The sequence below is a fragment of the Pezoporus wallicus genome, unplaced genomic scaffold, assembly GCF_028554395.1.
Source record: "Pezoporus wallicus isolate ANWC-B61680 ecotype Strahan unplaced genomic scaffold, APGP_CSIRO_Pwel_v1 contig_1438, whole genome shotgun sequence".
NCBI lineage: Eukaryota > Metazoa > Chordata > Aves > Psittaciformes > Psittacidae > Pezoporus > Pezoporus wallicus.
Genome location: NW_026638681.1, coordinates 1,939,464 through 1,960,881, shown reverse-complemented (window position 1 = coordinate 1,960,881; position 21,418 = coordinate 1,939,464).

The window sequence follows — 21,418 nt, the reverse complement described above, 5'->3', positions numbered from 1 at the left end:
CGGCTGTCAACCCAGGGTAATAGGCTGCAGATGCTTTTAGCGACTTAGAACTAAAATCCTCAGCATGTTAAATCACCCACTCCTTTTATGAGAAAATACTCCAAAAAAATGCAATCAACACTTACTTATTTTTACAGCTAATAAATTCAGTATTCACATATGTGAGCACTCCATATCAACATCGCTGTATTTTGGGTCTGTTTTGAAGTAAAAGAGCAAGTGTCAGTTACACAATCAATTCTAGTGTGGCTTGTTCTTGAGAATAATTATCCCACGTTGATGGGTTGAGGATGTGTTCAGAAGTTTACTATGATGTCCTAGCTGAAACAACAAAGAACTTTTTGCAACCCTTGCTCGCCATCCTCGTCTTCTCTCCCCCCCAGAAAGGGCACATTTCTCAAAAACAAGCAAGACTTTACTGTGGGGTGGGATTCTAGTTAATTTACTCAGTGCATAAGCCCTTTTTTATATTCACTTAGTTTTACTGTTTTCGTCATATGATGGTACTAAAACAGCTCTGTCTGGTTGTAACAGCAGGGCACATAATTAAAATCTCATACATATATATGTATATTAGATATATAGGAGAATGTGACTGCAAAATCACATGATGGGGAAGTTTAGGTACAGGTACAGTGCTGGAAGCCATTATGCAGAGGTAATTACATCACTCCTACTATTTTTAGAAGTAGGTTACAGGATAGAAGTGCCCCTTCAAGGTTGTTTTGCTCTAAACGTTAATAATATAAACAATAGGAGGCAATTTGTCCCATTGTTTATTCTCCCTGCAAACTAATAAGTTTTGATACTGTGTACAAAATAATTGTTCAGAATCCGAATTTCCTGTAAATAACTGAGACTCATTTTCTTGTAATAAACAGATCCTGTTGTGATCTATATCCTTTAGTTCAGCTAGGAAAAGAAATGTTCTATAAGTAGGAATTTATTGTAACGGTTGTACAAGTAGGCTAGTTTATATAGTTACACAGTGATATAACTAGCTAACCATTTCCCATCTTAGTCTGCCCTCTCCCTGGCTTGCAGGCAAAGGGGGCAGGTAGAGTCTTTGCTGTGCATGTAACTAATAGGGCCATTATGCAGTTCTCTTGGATCTTTAATAGGAAATATTATCTAAAATCGATATCTAAAATTGTTTGGACATCCAGTGCCTTTGGCCTCTCTTCAGGATACTTAACAAGAACAATTATCTGACAATGTAGTGGTTTTAAAAGACTGTATTGCTTTAAGCAGTAGCTCACTGCAAGAAGCCCCAGTGTGCACCGGCATTTTCTTTTCAAAAGGTTGTATGAATTATAACTTTGTGTAACGTAGATCATATTTGTCAGACTGATGAGAATTTAGGCCCAGGAATTTAGATCCAACAGTACATTGTCATCTACTATGGAAAGAGCCACTCAGTGTCTCTGTTTTACATTGTTGCCCAAATCTTTTAGCGTATAGGCAAGTTTTAGCTTTCTGGAAAACATGCTGTGCTGAAGTTTCAGATTATGCAAAGGTTTGGATAAAAACAGAGAAGGAACCACATGAGCACACAAAAAGGTTGCTCCCTGTCTAGGGTACAATTTGTACCTTTTTCTAGAAGTGTCTTCCGTTGACTACATGCTGTCATGGGGCTTCATTTTTTTTTTAGACACTGGAATTATCAAGCATGCTTGTTTCAGGGCTGATATTTAGATTTCTAAACAAAGTAGTTATTTTGGAAAATACCCATGACAAGAAAGGGGATAATATTTTTGTATATTGTAATTTGTTTTCACCTGTCTCAACTACATAAAGGTTTATCAGGGATGACAATAACTGGGACACATTACATTGATAGAAGTTATTATTACCTTTAAAACATGTATATGCAAGCAATAGGTTACATTAGCTCTAAAGTGCGTAATGATCAGTGGTGGCAGGTGAGGCTATGCTATGTGTGATGACTGTATGTGCATTTAGACCATTGATGGAAAAGCAGGAATGTGAATGTTCTTCAAAGCTGAAGCAAAGAGAGCAGTGGAAGTTTAGGCTTCTACTGTTGGAAGATTGTACTTCCTACAGAGCATAGTCACAAATTAAATCAAAAGCCTGAAAGATGTTATTCTATGAGCCAAAATAAAAAAGTGTCTCCTAGAATTTTAGATTACCAAATGGAGATTCCAGATTTTTTTAGATATGCATATTATCATGCTTGAATTCCTCTGCTCCAGGGAAATATAAAGAATATGGTGACTCTGTACTCCCATCTGCATGCTTCACTAGGGATAAGCTACAAGTCTTGGCTGTTCTATCACTCTTTTCTGACAGGCATCACCTTGGCCCTCTATAATTTTTTTGGTGCCAGTCTTGAGCAATATGATCTTATTTAACTGCACTTTTTCTGTAACACAGCTTCCTCAGGCTTAGCAGTTTTTCTGGCTTTTGCCAGAATGTGACTGATACCTGGTAACATAACCCTGAGAACCTCTTTTTCTCATTCTAAAAGGCCAGCATATCTCATTGCAGAAACAGTCACATCTTCCAAATCATTAATGAATTTTAAAATAATAATTTATTCACCTTTCTGGACTATTAGAACTACAGTTCATAAAGCCTCCAATAAAAATTAATTCCCATTTTGCTAACCACAGGCGGTAAGGCACAGTGTTTGACTGCAGGATGTTCAGAATGTAAGTGAATAAGAAAGATGATATTGAGTGGAAAAAAAGATTTGTCCATCCTGCCTGGAAGATGAAGAACTAAAGGCAGATAAATTGTTCAGTCAGAAAGTCTATGGCAAAACTGATAATTAAACATGAACTTTCCAAATCCCAGGCTGGTGCCGTAAACAGTGTTGCTTCGTTCTTCCAAAATGTTAATGCTTCATTTCAGCTTTATTTTAGGATTCCATATTAGAAAGGTGAAGCAGCTTTCACATGTACTGAAAGTAAATTTACCGCACAAGATCAGATTTTTAACTGCACTGTTGAAGGTTTTTTATTTGCTTTATCAGTTGTTTTGGTTTTTTTTTAATAATTAAAGTGTGATTATATCACTAATCAATTGAACACTTATTAATGGCCCTTCCATTGCCCCTCTACTCATGTGCTGTACTAAAGTACATGCAAAAGAGATATGACACAGTGCTGCATACAGACCCAGCAAAAAAGCCGTAACTGTTGTCTGTACCAGGCATTTAAAAGGGAATGGAAAAAGGGGGGAATTGTGACTTATTAACTCAACTGTATTTACAGCATCATAAGCTCTACTAGATGAAGAATTGCAATCATTACCTAGGAACCTAACAGCCCATGAAACAAAGTGCCAAGGTTAAACAGTCTGTCTTAAAAACAGCTTTTCGTTATCTATTACATAAGATTTGCCCAAAGAAGAAGAATATATTTTATGTGAATTATGTGTTAATCAAAAGGCAGCTGCTAGCAGTTGCACAGTTCCTAGTTTAATCCATATAGATAAAAATCTAGTCTGCCTTTTGGGTCCAATTTAAATGTCTACTGAAACATGCGCATATGCACTGGGGAGACTGAATTATTCCAATTCATTGGACATGTCCCACCAACAGCAATTTTATTTCGTTAAGAGTGTGGACAGGCCCTAGAGATCCGGAACAAGCTTCAGTTATAGCTCAAGGTATTCTTCAAAACTTGCACATAAAAAGCAACACGAAGAAGAAATGAAGTACAAGGAAGGATTAATGTTAAAGAAAGCAACAATGCTATCAACAGTACCTGCATCAGAAAAAAGTAGTTGTGCAGAATGTTAGAAAGTTGTCACATGCCTGTAATATCTATACTGGAAAAAAGACCAGGGGCCCGTTGTGCAAGGTACTGCAAAGACATTTAATAGCCAGATGCTCCTTGTAGTGTTTCATCTTCATTTATTTGGTTTTGGTTTTATTTTCTCTCTTCAGCTATACCCCAATCTCCCAGGGCCAGACTGCCATCTGTCTGATGCTTTGTCCTTGATGGGACTGCTCAGGATAACATACTTTTAAATGAAAGTTAGTTTTTTGAGAAGGAGGTGAACCCAGGTAACAGTGAAATGTAGCTGGCTGCACAATGAGTCAGAAAAAGGCTCATGTCCTTGGTTTAACTGAAAGCCCCGTGCTACTTGGCTAGCCGGTCTCTTAACAGGCCCGAATTTCACCGAGAGAAGAACTCGCATAGCATGATACGCAACTGGTAGAATATTGGGCTAGTCCATCTGTTTGCAGTTCTACTTGAAATGTCTGAAATTTATCACTAGTTGGAAAAAACAGTGCTATGATTTCATGTCCTGGGTTCAGCAGTAGCAGTCATTTTTCTCCTTCTTGGTAGCTGGTGCCGTGCTGTGTTTTGACTTTCGGCCTGAGAACAGAGCTGATAACGTTGATGTTTTAGTCTGGCCAAGGACTTTGTGAGTCTCATGCTCTGCCAGGGAGGAGGGGAAGCCAGGAGGAAGCAGAGACAGGACACCTGACCCAAACTGACCAAAGAGGTATTCCATACCACAGCACATCATGCCCACTATATAAACTGGGAGTTACCTGGAACGGGAGGACTGCAGGGTTGGCTATTGGTTGGCTGGTACTGAGGTGTTGTATTCTCTTCCCTTGTTATTTCCCTTATCATTATTATTGTTGGTGGTAGCAGTAGTGGTTTGTGTTATGCCTTAGTTACTAAACTGTTCTTATCTCAACCCGTGGGAGTTGCATTTTTTTTCGTTCTCCTCTCCATCCCTCCAGGAGTAGGGGGAAGGAAAGAAAGAGGGAGGAAAGGCGGGGGAGTGAGTGAACAAGCTGGCTGGCTGGGTTTAAACCACGACATTTCACTACTTCCAAATGAAAACATACACCTGAGCTTAAAAGGAGGAGACAAACTGTTACTCAGCTGAACCTAGACTTTGTAGGACTAGATGAGAGATTTTATGAAATATGTACGTGGCTGGTCATTTTGTAGCATCTGTTTCCTGTGACTGCCACTGCATTTTCAATATTGTTTCTGTTGCTTCGAGTTAGAGAAAAAACAAATCTGTGTCACTGCAGAAGAAATACCATGGATATTTTTTTATTTTTGTGAGTGACATGATCTAAATACATAAAGAGTATCTGGGGAAGCAGGAAGCTTCTTACTTTTTGGCATTACAACAGAAGTTTAAAGATACTTTTAATATAGCAGAAATAACTGAGAAATAGCAAATTATCAAGACAAGCCTCAACTGTCTGATCCAGTGGGCTAATGCCAATTTACAGCAGTTGAAAAACTATGGCAATGGTACATGAACAAAATACAGCTGCTTTGTGCAAACCAGGATAGTAACGCTAGTAGTATCACGCCTAGTTAGTGAGCATACTTATTTTAATATTTTAAAAATAAAGGCAGTTGAAATGAGGCATTTTTATAGGAGAAATTGATCAATAAAGAATCCAGTGCGGTGACTGCTGTTCTTAAAATTACGAAAAGTGTTTGATTTAATATGTTGATTTCCAGTTAAAACAAAATCATGACAGTTTTAGCAAATGAGTTCAGACCTCATGATTTTGATGAGTTCTCTCTCTGCAGAGATTGTTACTTGTGAAACATTACTCAAATTGTTAAGTGCATTGTTCTATTCCTATATTATGCTTCATTTCAGTACTTGTGTGTCTTACAACTCAGCAGAATCTTAATCTGCATTCAACGGTGCAGACTTGCAACTTAGTCCCTTTATTAAGTCTCAGTACAATTTACTTTCCTATGTTAAGTGTATTAATTGTCATTTTACTCGCTGATGTGTTAGCTTTTGTTCATCAACCGTATGTTTCACGTACTGAACACTGAAGTTTTTCTCAGAGACTGGAAGGCAAAAGAATGTATGTGTCCCATCTGCTTAAGGGTAATTCAGATGTCTAAAGGAGAGTTCAGAAGGTTCATATAGGCAAGAAAGTAAAATGAATTCCACATAGTGGTTATTAAGGGCTGACCAATAATGTCTTAAGCATAATTATTTCCCACCCTAAATATCTTTATCAGATGTGCACTGTACTACCTGATTCCCTTCTTACAGAGTAACACATACTTTAAACAGAGAAATCAATATAGAAATAATTCTGTCTCTCAGGTGTGGGGTTTTTTGTTGTTCTTGTTGGGGTTTTTTGTTTGTTTTTTGTTTTGTGTTTGGTTGGGTTTTTTTAATCCTAAATTTTATTAATTTCTCTGTTTCTTGTGGTTGATTTCCTATTGTAACTTAATATCAAAGAGCTACCAGGGGTGATAGATGCATTCAAACACTCTTTAAAAGTTTGCAAGTTAAACCATGGCTTCAGAAAACATTAGAGGAACTGGTCAATTTTGAGAGTGACACAGACATGTCTTCAGATAAAAGTGGTTGTTTGGTATTTTGGGAGTGAGGTTGTTTGCTTATACTGAAATTCTCATTCAGCCAGGCAGAACAAACAACAGTATTTTCAATGACCAGTCCCATGATTTGCATTATTCAGTGTGCATAGAATTTGAGGGGAAGGGAGAGCACATGCTGCAGCAGGGAAAATTCTGGAAGGACGTTGATTAAATAGCTGCATGTGCACCCAGGTAGCAGTCTGTGCTGTGCTGAAACAGATCTGCAATTTGGTCATTTCAGCAGACAGTCCATGTCATGAGAATGAGCCTGCAAGGATGTGTTTAGCTGTTCCATAATAAGTGAAATATAAATTGAAAGTTGTTGGGAATGTCGGGGATCTTAAGGGGAACAGCACACAAGTCAGTTTGTGGAGGACTCAAGGACAGTCTTAGAAAAGTGAAAAGGCAGCCTTTTGTCTTATTTTCCTATTGTTTTAATTGAATGGATGATTTTGTTATCTCAGTTATAACTCGATATTGCTGATCAGGAAACCTGCAGATATCTCAGCATTTTGTAAGCATGTCTGTATATGATGTATATAACTTGATGACTAGAATGCAGATTTTGTTGGTTTGAAATTATTAGCTTTCATTTTTCTTCAAGGCCTGCAAGGATATATCATTATATGATACATAAAGAGAGTTTTTTCGGCTCATCACAGCCCTAACGAAACACTGCACTTGGGTAACAGGTATCTCAAGATTCAGAGCACATATATGTTCAAAGCCTTCAGCCCTACTCTGAGACTAGCTGAGAATCAAAGTTTTTGTGCGCTTCATACATTCAGTGAGTGTAAGCCAAGGGAATGAAACTCACGTGTGAAGTGTTGCAGCCCTTTTTCCACAGAAGGAAGAACGGCTATCATTACTTTCAAGTTATTATGATGGTTATTTCTGCTATTAATTCCAGTGCATTAAATGATAAAAAATATAAAATAGCACCATTATATTCCAGGAGAAGCCTATTTATACAGCATCTGGGAATGAGGACAAAGCAGTTTTTTCTGTTCGACCAACTGAATCACAGGATATACACATCATACACTGGCTGCTGACACAGCGCTGTGTACCAAACAGCAGTTCCAAATAGAAAAAAAAAGTTACAATGCACATATTTTGGGAAGGGTTCCGCTCAAATAGCAACACTGGCATGTTTGTTTGTTATAGACTGAATGAGTAGGAAGGCTGACAAAGCTGCAATGGCAAATTTCCACCAGAGTACCAATGCAATGTGAGCACCTGGACAGTCTGAGGATGCAACTGGTTATGCTCCCACAGTCATTACTCTAGATTAGTGTGTCTGAGGCTGCAGATTTGTCAGTGCTCTCCAATGCCAGTGAAGAGGGAGCTAAGAAAATTGCATGTTTCAGTTTCTTGGTTTGGAGTGCTTATATTGGACATTTTGGGTACTTGTTTATGTACTGCACATTTCAAGAGCTAGTCAGACATATGAAACTTCTCATTCTCTCAAGAGACAACTGTTAAAAATACAAGGAGACTATAAAGAAAAAGTCAAGCCTAAGCAGATGAAATTACTTGTCTTTTAACAAGACCTAACATAGAATCATAGAATCATAGAATAGCTAGGGTTGGAAAGAACCTTAAGATCATCTAGTTCCAACCCCCCTGCCATGGGCAGGGACACCTCACACTAAACCATGTCACCCAAGGCTCCCTCCAGACTGGCCTTGAACACTGCCAGGGATGGAGCATTCACAGCTTCATTGGGCAACCCCTTCCAGTGCCTCAACATCCAAACAATAAAGAACTTCTTCCTTCTATCCAATCTAAACTTCCTCTGTTGAAGTCTGACCCCGTTACCCCTTGTCCTATCACTACAGTCCCTAGTGAAGAGTCCCTCCCCAGCATCCTTATAAGCCCCCTTCAGATACTGGAAGGCTGCTAGGAGGTCTCCACGCAGCCTTCTCTTCTCCAGGCTGAACAGCCCCAACTTTCTCAGCCTGTCTTCATATGGGAGGTGCTCCAGTCCCCTGATCATCCTCTGGCCCTCCTCTGGACTTCTTCCAACAGTTCCATGTCTTTTTTATGTTGAGGACACCAGAACTGCACACAATACTCCAAGTAAGGTCTCGCAAGAGCAGAGCAGAGGAGCAGGATCACCTCCTTCGACCTGCTGGGCACACTCCTTTTGATGCAGCCCAGGATATGGTTGGCTTTCTGGGCTGCGAGCACACACTGCCTGCTCATGTTCATTTTCTCATTGACCAACACCCCCAAGTCCTTCTTCACAGGGCTGCTCTGAATCTCTTCTCTGCCCAGCCTGTAGCTGTGCCTGGGATTGCTCCAACCCATGCATAGGACCTCTTCAGATACTGGAAGGCTGCTGTGAGGTTAGGGTTAGGGTTAGGGTTAGGGGTTAGGGGTTAGCCTGTGTTCATGCATGAGGTTCTCCCCCTGATCATCGTCGTGGCCTGCTATGAACTTACTCTAACAGCTCCATGTTCTTTTGTTGAGAATACCAGAACTGCACCCAGTTCTGCAGCTGGGGTATTACGAGAGCAACTGCACCCTGTTCTTCAAATGGGGTCTCACATACTCTTGGGGAAGCATGAAGAAGCCAGCTACTGAGCCTTTGCCTTCTATGCTGAAGAGACAAAGTACGGAGTTTTGTTAACATTTATACCTTCAATGGTTCAAAAATAGTTGCCATGTAAAATGCATTTCTGTCAGAAGCAAGTATTTGATAAATCTGAAACAAATCTTGCTACTTGCCAGATAACAAATTAACAGTGTAGTTGTATTTATTAATAAAATGTAACATTTGGAGAGCTTTGTAATCTCTTTTCCTTATGTGCAGTCCCTATTCTTTTAGTGGGATTGCCTGCAAAGAAGGGAGAGACTCAAGAGGTGTAAGGGGGATAGAATTAATCCCAAATTTCCCACAATGAAAAAACTGTCATCACCTAATTACTTTAAATTGTAGCTCTGAAAGACAGATGGATGAAGAGTATTAACTTCATAGCCTGGGTGCAAAGGTGAACAGGGGGTTTACTGCATTTCCCTTAAGTCATAGAGGAAAACAGAGATACCCAGGAATTCTTGTCTTATAGCTCTGTACAGTTTTGTGAGCCCATGCTTAGCATAAAATAAGAAAGAAAAAGGCACTGCAATTAAATTTGTTTGACTTGACAAGCTCTTAAATAACATACCCTTGGGGAAGCAGGGAGAAGGTGGCTACTGAGCCTTTGCCTTCTATGCTGAAGAGACAAAAGACTGAGTTTCGCTAACAGTTACACCTGCAACGGTCCAAAGATAGTTACCATGTAAAATGCGTTTATGTTAGAAGCAATTATTTGAGAATTCTGAAACAAATCTTGCTACTTAATTGAGAATTTTGACAGATAACAAATTAAGTAAATATTTCAACAGAGTGACCCTCTACAGATATTTCCTCTACTTAAATGTTTCCCATCTTTCTCTTAAATACAGGGGGGTTATAAGGTAACTTAACACTTACTGTTCAAGTTCATATCTGGTCATAAGCTGTTCATATTCTAACCCAACACAAACCTTTTGTATTGTCCCCACCTTCAATTCTGCTCCTTCACTACCTACTTCATTTAGTTTGGCTGGTAATGCTAATCTCACTGTGCTGTCAACACCAGCACACCCACTATTCCCCGTCACACTGTTTTCTGTTCTAGTGATGGCTGGCTTTCTTCAGCACTCAGGTCTCCTACTTGATGGAAATGTAAGTGGGATCAGGGCAACATATTCAAACAGATCCCCTTCTAAAAGCCTTTTGCTACCCTGTGTTACTGCTGTTGCAGTGGGTCAATTCAATGGAAGGTCCTACTTTATCTTTCTTTATGCACATAATTCCATCACCCAGCTGACAGACAAGCAGTGAATGGACCTTCAAATGAGTTAAAATCCCTTCTTAAACCCATGTGTTTGTCAGCAGACAGGCTCAGCCATGAGCCAGCTGCCCCATGCTTCCTCAGCCCTAGCCTCGTGCTGAGCTTTCCTTTCCTTCCATGTTGAAGAGAGCCCATGCCCTTCCGGGTAACTACCAGTTACCTCCCCGGGCATGATGTGCTGTGGTATGGAATACCTCTTTGGCCAGCTTGGGTCAGGTGTCCTGTCTCTGCTTCCTCCCAGCATCTCCTCCTCCCTGGCAGAGCATGAGACTCACAAAGTCCTTGGGCAGAGTAAACATAACTTAGCAACAACTAAAACCATCGGTGTTATTCCCAGGCTGAAAGTCAAAACACAACACTGCACCAGCTACTAAGAAGGAGAAAAAATTGACTGCTACTGCTAAACCCAGGACAATGCCACAACCCCAATGCCATATTCTTTGTCATAACAGCCTTCTCTTGGTCCTCTCCTGCCTGGGAATCATAGAATCGTAGAATTGTTACGGTTGGAAAGGAGCTTAAGATCATCTAGTTCCAATCACCTGCCATGGGCAGGGATGCCTCACAGTAGACTATGTTGACCAAGGCTCTGTCCAGCCTGGCCTTGAACACTACCAGGGATGGAGCATTTACCACTTCTTTGGGCAACCTGTTCCGGTGCCTCACTACTCCACATTCAGTTTCCTATTTCTTCAAAGACAAACAATTTTTGATATTCAAAAGTCTTCTTAGCCTAGCCTTACCCTAAGATAAAACCTCTAATAGACAAAAATATGAAGAGATAAATATTAGTTTATTTCTTTCTTCCCTCTTTGGTTCCACAGGCCTACCTTTCCTATGTGAACTCAAGAAAGGAGACAGACTATTCTGGGATACCATGAGACATTTGACAGCTGATCTAATTCAGAATTTATGGCATAGACATGATGAGCATCAGAAACCAGGAAAAAGCAACAGTGAGTCTGGAAGACTGAAGAAGAGACCATACAAGGGTAAAAAATTGAGTACAGACACCATCTATACTAAAATGATTAGAATTTTTGAGAGATGCATAATTACAGTATTGAGCGCTTCAACTGAAATATTGTTTTATATTGAAAATGTATTTCCTTCCTTCTTTGGAATCACAGAATATGAAATAAATGAGTTCTTTTGTTGTCTGAAGTTGGCTTCATGTTATACCAAATTAACTTTCATTAGTTTAATTACCCATAATATATTCAGCTTAAAAAAAGAAGGCATCCATTTTGCTAGCACAGCAGATCAAAAGTTCTCATAGAAATGTCCTGCTTAATGCAGAGAAAATTCAAAATATTCTAGCAGTGAAACTAGTTATCCCTGGTAATAATACTAAGAATAATTCTAGCAGTATTGGACCAGATTGAAAGAGCCTGATTCTACCTGTTTCTGTGAAGCACTGAAGGTAGAAGACTAACCCAATTCCTAATCCTCCTACCACATGGGAGAATTATACTCATCTATTTCCCCTCTTTCTGTCCACTGAATATTTAGGATGTCTATGGTGATTCTACTCCTGTTAATTCCTAAGTTCAATTAATTATAAGGCTGTAGTCATCAAATTTTATTCTGCTCAAGGCAAAATTAAATTGTGGACTATGTCTCCACAGGATGTAATTTCTGCCAGTTTCCCTTTACAGAAGAAAAGATTTAAACTCCTAATGGTAAAAACCCTTTCCAGATTGTGAAGCAGACAAAAAAAGCACCAAACAACAACAAAACCCCGACAGAGGCTGAAATAAAAATAATTCTGGGGACACTTGGTAAATACAGGGATCAAGAAGGTCACCACATATCTCTGAAAGCATTCTGTGTAAAGCATTGAGCATATTGAAGAAAAGAAAACATCATAGAAAACCTAACAATCCTCTTCCTGTAAATTCTGTGAAGAGGCCACTTGTTTGTAGATCCAGAGTGGGAATGAAGGAGGAAGGTGTTAGGAAGTGTTGTTAAGTTCCCTGTTGGAAAAAAAACATTTGTGCTGAACACACACCTGACCTCAGGTCTACATAAAAGTGTCTAAATTGCTTTCATCTGACTTTAAGATTTTAAGGCCTCAAAAAAACCTGCTATTCAAATTGTAAATATAAACCTGGAAAAAAAAAAAAAAAGAAGTGTTTTTATTTTAAAATAAATCAAAAGGATTTTAATTAAAACTAGAATTTGCAGCTCTCTGTTGTTTCATTTGCAGCTGATAATTAAATTTTGAGAATATTTTGCGCATATATTCAGGAATTGGTTTAAATAGTTAATAAAGAAGATGGCAGTTACTGGCAGAAACTAGTATGAACTCTCCTGAGGCAGGTGCTTTGTTTTGGATGAGCTCATATAGCAAGTAACTCAAAGAAATTTAATTTACATTTGTTTACACTTATGCACAGCTCCATGCATAAGCTCAAGCTTATGTTACCATGGCCCTTCATATATCTTCTAGTCTCCCTGGTTCCTGTGCATTTGTTTACTGTATTCAGAGGGAAATCCATTAACATGCTTCACATTTGATGTGGTTGACACTCTTTCAATATTAATTCCTTGGTGTGTCATATGCTGCATGATAGTAATTATTAATATTCTGGAAGATCCCAGCTATTTGCATTTACTGTTCTTCTGCAGAAGAAAAAAAAAGAAAAACAAACAACCCCCCCAAACAACAAACACCCCTCCCCCTAAAACTATTTTAAATATCAATAGTCATATTAATACTATTAAAATAATACAAAGTATACTTACTACAATCCTTATTTCTTTAGACAAAAAAAAATCCGTTTATTTTTGTATGGAGCTTGTTGGATGATTGCTTCTACAGTGAAGTGCCAAAATGCAGTCTTCTTATTCCTCCCTCCAGAGACTGAAAAACAAAACAAGAGTCAGTCATTTCAACCACACTGAATGATCATGCTGAGCTTTATCAGGACAAAATAATTTTGTGGTTATAGGAAATTTGAGCTAGACCTACAGTGCATATTTAGCTGGTCTCTGGTCCTTGTGGAAAGATGAGAGCTGTTCAGAAGTGCTGATTCATTATAACAGGCAAAACAGTCCTCACACTAAGGAGTTAGCAAACAACAGTAACATGTCAAGGATAGCCCTGGAATATCATGGGGCCATGGAACTGCTGTCACATACAAATGACTCACTCCCCTTCTCTCTCACATACAACACTTAAGCAGATATAATTAAAATGACTGAAAAATACTAGGGTGGCATTTTAATGCCTTTCAATTGTAAAATACATTTTATGAAAAAAAGAGTTTAAAGCAGCTGTATGTCAAAGTAGGCATCAATTATTAAATACATGTCATTTGCATTTGATGGAGGTGTGTATATGCCCTGTTTCTTTGCTAGATTAAGTCAAAAGTAAAGAGGTCAGTGGCAGAGGAAATTACATGACATTCAAATCAAATTTGAAAAATAGCTAGGGATATGTAAAATAAACTCATACTTTTTGTTTTCTTTTTTTTTCCCTACTGTAATGCAATTAGTGGCCAAACAGAAGTTCTTGAAAGTAGGCACAGATTTACTTACATGAGAATTACAACTGGTTCCAAACCTCCCACATTTACTAGCCATGCGTTCTCCAAAATTGTGTTCTCCAAAATTAAGTTCATTCTCCAAAGTTACTTGCAGGAAGTAAGTTTTTTCTACCTTGTAAAGAATAAGAGGTGTCCTTTTTCATCATAAAAGAATTTTGAAACACAATGTTTACTGCTGTACTGCTGTATAAGACAAAAAAAAAAAAAAAAATATAAGTTCATTAGTGTCGCGGTTTAAGCCCAGCTGGTAACTCAGAACCATGCAGTCACTCACTCTCCCCCTCCTTCCTCCCCCTGCTCCTGGATGGATGGGGAGGAGCATCAAAAGAATGTAACTCCCACAGGCTGAGATAAGAACAGTCCAGTAACTAAGGTATAACACAAACCACAACTGCTACCACCAATAATAAACATTATAAATGAAATAACAATGGAAGAGAATACAACCACTCACCACCCACTGACCGACACCCAGCCCGACCGAGCAGTGATCTAGTTCTTCCGGGTGACTGCCCCCAGTTTATATAGTGGGCATGACATGCTGTGGTATGGAATACCTCTTTGGTTAGTTTGGGTCAGGTGTCCTTGTCTCTGCTCCCTCCCTGCTTCAACTCCTCCCTGGCAGAGCATGAGACTCACAAAGTCCTTGGTCAGACTAAACATTACTGAGCAACAACTAAAACCATCAGTGTTATCAGCATTGTTCCCAGGCTGAAAGTCAAAAGCACAGCACTGCACCAGCTACTAAGAAGGAGAAGAATGACTGCTACTTCTGAACCAAGGACAACTACTAATCTTATTTTATATTCCTTTAAATGACACAAAATCTTTCAGATTGCATCCTGATCACTTCAAATCTAAACATTAATTCAGGTGCAATGAAAGCATTCCATCAGAACTTACTGTGTAACAATAGATCACTTAAGCAATTCCAAAGTATTGTATTAGACCATTTTAAACCTCTTTGTATGATAATAGGATGATTCAAGTAGCTGTCAATAGCTATGCAAGCATGTATACCCAACCACAAATGCAGGCTGGGCAGAGACTGCATTGAAAGCACCCCTGAGGAGAAGGACTTGTGGATGCTGGTTGACAAAAAGCCCAGCAGGAGCCAGCACTATGCACTTGCAGCCCAGAAAGCCAGCCATGTGCTGAGCCGCATCAAAAGAAGTGTGACCAGTGGGTAGAGGGAGGTGATTCTCCCCTTCTACTCAGCTCTCGTGAGACCCCACCTGCAGTACTGCGTTCACCTCTGAATCCAGAGGAGGGCCATGAAGATGATCAGATGGAAGAATCACCTCTTCAATGAAGACAGGCTGAGAGAGCTGCGGCTGGTCACCCCGAAGAAAAGACGGCTCCAGGGGTACCTTATGGAAGCCATCCAATACCTAAAGAGGGCCTTCTGGAAATAGTGTTTGTTTGATTTAAGATTCCCATAAGTATTGTAGTTGGATTTGCCTTTTAAGTCTTCCCTGTGGAATGCCTTGCTTTTGTAAGGGCACCAGCAAAACTTTTCAACAGTGAGATTTGTCTTTGAGAGATACAGCATACTCCTACTGTTTTTCTTCTTGGCTGACATTTTCATTATCAGTGGCTAGCCATGGATGTGAGGCTACTTACAGACAGAATGATGAGCAGAATCATTATTAAGCCTACCAGCATCTCTACTGCTTGGTTCCTTTGAAGCCTTTGAGGAGCAGACAAATGTCCTCTCCAGTCCTCCATGCTCTGATGAACAGGGGAGCAAAAGCTCTAGGAGTTACCTGGAATACTAGATGAATCCTCACGTTGCTGAAGTTTTTAAACTGAAAGAAACTAAACTTTAATAGTTAATGTCAAAGTTCAGGCATTCTTTCAGTGCTTTGTCACTACAGAGGCATGCGTAGTATTTTTATAAAGAAAAATCTTTAAGAAAATAAACCACTATTGGTTTCTTTTCTTTCACCTGCAATATGATGGGTTGTAATAAACCTGTGATTTACACCAGAGATAGTTTTCATTGCCTCTCACAGGAAATGGGGTAATTTTATCTAATGGAAGCATCTTATTTCTAACAGTTTTCTGCATAAGGAAGTAGAACTAGTTAAGAAGCACTCTATATTAGCAGCCTGCATGCCTTTGCCTGAAAATTACTAACTTGCCTAGCAGCATTGACTTTGAAAGTCAGTTCCCTACCAGATTTATAACAGCAGGTAACCAAACTCTCACTCAGCTCCATGTTTCATTGGTAACATGACATGATCCATTTTCGGTGTATAAAAACTAGGGTAAGCTCTTTATAGTGTTGAGATGTCAACTGTGCAGCTTGACACATGTTTTGATTGAGTTTGGGCATCCTGTTGGGCTGTCTGAGAAACTGATTTTTACAGTGGTGCTTATGAAGAGCCTTTGGTACATTTGTCTTTGAAACTGTTCTTTTGTTCTGTTCACATACCACGGTGCAAAGTGGTTTGCCTTTTTTTTTTTCAGTTCATAAAATCTAACCAATTAAATGTGTTTATGTAAAATTTGAAAATAATATCCATAATTAGATAAGAATCAAATTAAAAAACTGATAAAGGATGTTCTACTGTAAGTTCCATTAGACATTACAAAGCAGCTGAACAGGAAGACAGATCAGAAAAACATAAAGCATAAAGGGATGAAGGACAAGCAACTTAACATGGAGAGTTGAATATGAGATGAGACAACAAACTGTAATGGGATTGAAGGACAAAGACTAAAAAAAGGTGTAGAAAAGAAGAGGAGAGACTGAAAAGGCACTGGTATTGTTCAAGCTGCAAGGTGGGGAGAAGGGTGTTTTTTGAGTTCTTTGCAGTTACTGTTCTTTCTACCTGTTTTTCCTTAAAAAAAAAAAAGAAAAAAAAAAGAAAAGGCAAGTGTGTGATTTATGGGTTACTCCTTAACCACTGTTATGCTATACTTTGTAAGAGCAAATGTAGATGGTTGCGAATTAAGAAGAAATATTTAATTTAGAAATTGCAGATTGTTGAACTGTATTTTCTTTCATTAGAATTTTTAATTTGCATGTTTATGTTATTCTGGGTTAAGATACATTCATTTTTTTTTTCCCTTTGTCATATAGACACCATTAAGTTATAATGAACAACAGGAGTTCTATTATAAAAAAAGATGTAAAAGATTTAACATTCAGAACAATGCACTTTTCTCCAACATGTATTGAAGTGTTTTGTACCACATTCAAGGATGACACAGAAGGAATTGCAGAGAATTATTTTATTCTAGTCTGCATTATATAAAGATGGGCCAAAGTTTGGCAAGATGCCTTTCACAAGCCTGTGAGTCTCATTCAGTTTTTTCCTCTCTGTTTATATTCGTGTAATGTCTTTACAAAAATGGATTTCAAATGGGTTTCAAATAACTTTGAAACATATATGTGTATGCAATAAATAAATACCCATGTTTATTTTTTAGCAGGTTTGACTGGATTCTGGCAGTCATTAAAACATGGACACAATGGCCACCATTCCAAAGCACTGCTAGGGCTAAGTGTGATCATCTCTGCCTCTTAAAAAAGTTGAATTGTCAGCTCTATGACCTGGGATGGTGTTTGGTTAGCATATACAACATCTAGTCTTGTGGTACAGGAAAAGAATTTAAACTACTTCCCCAGTGAAGTCCATTTATTGTAGACCTAAGAGTAGTGATTTTCGTCCTCACACAGACTTCCAGACTCCTGCAAGGAGATAGAATTTAGAATTTTAACTGAGTATGTCACTGAGCCTGATAGCACACACTGGAAGCTCAAATATTTATGATTACCAACCCTTATCTAAATGCTTAGATGTATAAACTTATTCCAAGGTATTTCAGGAATGAAAAGAAACTTCTCCCTATATGTGGAATCCACTCAATGGATTCTTCCACTAGTACAAATAAATACATTTTTTTTCATTTATGTTTATAATGGTAACAAGCAACTGAACTATACTAACATTTTTTCATAAATCTACAAGTTATCTTGAATGCTGAAGAGGCATTTGCTTAGAATCCTACAGCACGATACTGTGGTATCAGAAATGCTGTTCAATAATGGTGGCTATAAAAGAGTGCTGTCACTTTCTCTCTCCTGTTTACTTTGAATTACCCAGTGTAAAAGAACTTTAAGTTCACTGTTGATGTACTGACAGAAATTGGTTTTGCTTTAAGTAAACAAGCAGAATCCCCAGACATACTAGGATAATAATCTTCAGTTATATTTTAATAAATTAAGGGTTGATTTTTTTTTTTCTTTTTTAACTAGTCAAAGAAGACAAACTGGCAGCTTGGAAAAAATGCTAATGTATGACAAAATTCATGCTGTATCTCGAATGACTAAATCCTATCTAATTAATGCTAGCATAAATCCAAAGAAATTCTGTGGAAATAAAATTGCTTACACTTTATTTCTCTGGTCTAATGGACTGCAACATTTGGTCCACATTGTTTAATATAATAGAATTTACTTTTGATATGCAAAATATTTCAACTGCCAGGACTTTCATGCAAGAAGAAAAAAGAATCTGAGTAGCTGCCAGCATGAACTCTGAAAGCAATACATTTTCATCAAATAGTCTCAACTAACACTCCTTGCATTAACTTTACTCGTCACTGAGAATAAATATCTCTCACAGTTTCAACAGATTAGAAGTATCTGTACATTTGGAGTAAGCAGAATGGTACTTACTTAATGAGAAGTTTGAAAAATTTGTGTCATCATACATTTTTTTTGCAAATGTTACAAAACACGCAGGTGAAAGTATTTTTACTTTTAACATTGACTGTACCAGTCTGATGAAGCATGTGCTTACTTCATGAGTAGGCAATTCTGCATGACACAAAGTATAATATATGACATTATACAAAAATAACACAAGCTTAAAAGAGAATATGTCAATAGTAAAAAAATAGGGGAAAATCACTATTCAAGGTCGCATACATGTGAGAGAATTCATAGTATTGTAATTCCCCCCATTTAAAATAATAAAAACTTCACAACCACTCAACGTATGTGCAAAGGTATCACTGTGCTATTTCCACAATCCACATAAACAGCACTTAAACCTAAAAGATAATGAAGCCAGTCCCTTAGGCTTGCATAAGCATTCAGGCTCACTTCTATATTCTAAGACCAAGCCTGATATCTTGTAATTTTAATAATCCAATTGTATGCAATGAACTAATTTGCTACAAGACCTTATAGAATTCCTTGCTGATACGTGTTTACTGTTACCTTCTTCTTGCCCCTAAATATTTTTTAATAGAGATTAGTAAAGAAAAAAAGAACTACACCCAAAACAAGCTAGGAAAATAAAAGTTATTTCCTTGTCATTATATCCTGACATTACTATCATCCACCCCTTCCAGAAGACCAGAGATGTTCACAGTGTTTAACATCAGCTCTCTTACTCCAGAGTAACAATGCTGTAGTCATCAGAGCAGTATTTCCAGCTGGAAGGGTCGGTGTCAAACTGTAGTCAATACGAAATCTCGATCATGAGAAAGTCCTTCAAAGTCTCAAGGTCTCCAAGTGGGGTAGGCACTGACAGCAAAGTTGCCTTCAGAGAACTGGAGCTTCTACAGCAGCCCCAATACGAGATAACAAACAGACCAAGGATTTGGAAGTACTGAAGCACTGTGAAGGTGTGAAGGTAATAAAACTACATGACTGCTTGGATAAACCATCTTCCATCATACAATAAGCCTGCTTGACTCTTTTATATGTTAACAAAATTGGCTAACTGTCTTCTGAGGCATCCTTAAAGGCTTTTTTTTTTCCAAAAAATCTGACTTAGGTGAATTGGATCTGTTCTTTTCATGTTAATGCTATAGATAAACTCTGATTTAACCTTATTGTCAGAAAGATAACTGTACAAACCTAACAATGAAAACTTTAACTTAGGACTTGACTGTTGTGCAGCTCCAGCAGCATCAGAACTCAGAAGAAAAAAATGGGTTCCCATTAATAAGAACTTTCCATTTATAAGAAAAAGTATAAAAGAAAGGAAAAGTATTAAAGAAAGGAAGCTGATTAGATTTCATGATAGAAGGCGGCGGGAAAATTGATAACACCATGAAACACTTATATACCCAATTAAAAAAATGAACACCCTCTGAGATAACACTCTTTTGTTCATGTGAATATATGAGGAGTCTCTTCACATCTGTTTTGCCGAAATTGAATTGGTTTTGTGGGGCTTGGAGCTCTAGAAATTCACTGTGATCACCACCACTCTGATTATTGCACATTAACTGTAAGACTGCCTAGCAGGTGCCCAAAGTAGCTGCACATGCAAAATATATGCTTACAAATATGCCAGATGCCTAACTGTAGATGGAAAGAGAGGTGACTACCCAGAAAAACAAATATTTTTCACAAAGAAATATAAATAAATAAATAACCACAACTTCTTTTTAGCCATCTGCACTTACATTATGAACAGAGCATGTTTTATTTGGTTGCAGATCTCACTGTCATCTCGTGAGGTGGGCTGATGCCAACCTCATGAGGTTTAACCATGCCAAGTGCAAGGTCCTACACCTGGATTGGAGCAATCCCAGGCACATCTGCAGGTTGGTCAGAGAAGAGGTTCAGAGTAGCCCTGCAGAGAAGGACTTGGGGGTGTTGGCTGATGAGAAAATGAACATGGGCTGGCAGTGTGAGCTTGCAGCCCAGAAAGCCAACTGTATCCTGGGCTACATCAAAAGGAGCAGGACCAGCAGGTTGAAGGAGGTGATCCTGCCCCTCTACTCTGCTCTTGTGAGACCTCACCTGGAGTATTGTGTGCAGTTATGGTGTCCTCAACATCAAAAGGACATGGAACTGTAGGAACAAGTCCAGAGAAGGGCCACGAGGATGGTCAGGGGACTGGAGTACCTCCCGTATGAAGACAGGCTGAGGAAGTTGGGGCTGTTCAGCCTGGAGAAGAGAAGGCTGCATGGAGACCTCCTAGCAGCCTTCCAGTATCTGAAGGGGGCCTATAGGGATGCTGGGGAGGGACTCTTCATTAGGGACTGTAGTGACAGGACAAGGGGTAATGGGATAAAACTTAAACAGGGGAAGTTTAGATTGGATATAAGAAGGAAATTCTTTCCTGTGAGGGTGGTGAGGCACTGGAATGGGTTGCCCATGGAGGTTGTGAATGCTCCATCCCTGGCAGTGTTCAAGACCAGGTTGGACGAGGCCTTGGGTGACATGATTTAGCGTAAGGTGTCCCTGCCCATGGCAGGGGGGTTGGAACTAGATGATCTTAAGGTCCTTTCCAACCCTAATGATCTGGCATATTTGTAAGCATATGATTCTATGATTCTATGATTAGACTATCTAGTTATAATCTACTGTAGCAGCTAACATAAATTACTCTTAGTTTATGCTAGCTGCTATTAGAATAAGCCCGTGAATTTCTTCTGTATGTAGTAGAAGTAGACACAAATATGGCCTGTTGTAAACACCAGAATAGTTCTGGCATGCTCAGGGAATAGATGGACAAGCAACCCATTGATCATCAAGAAGTGCATAAGTGTCCAGAGGTGTACATACAGTGGCAATGGCAGATAAGAGAGCATCCATTCAAGTTGCACAACCTAAGCATCATCAGGCCATTCTCTAGCCAGTCCTAAAGCT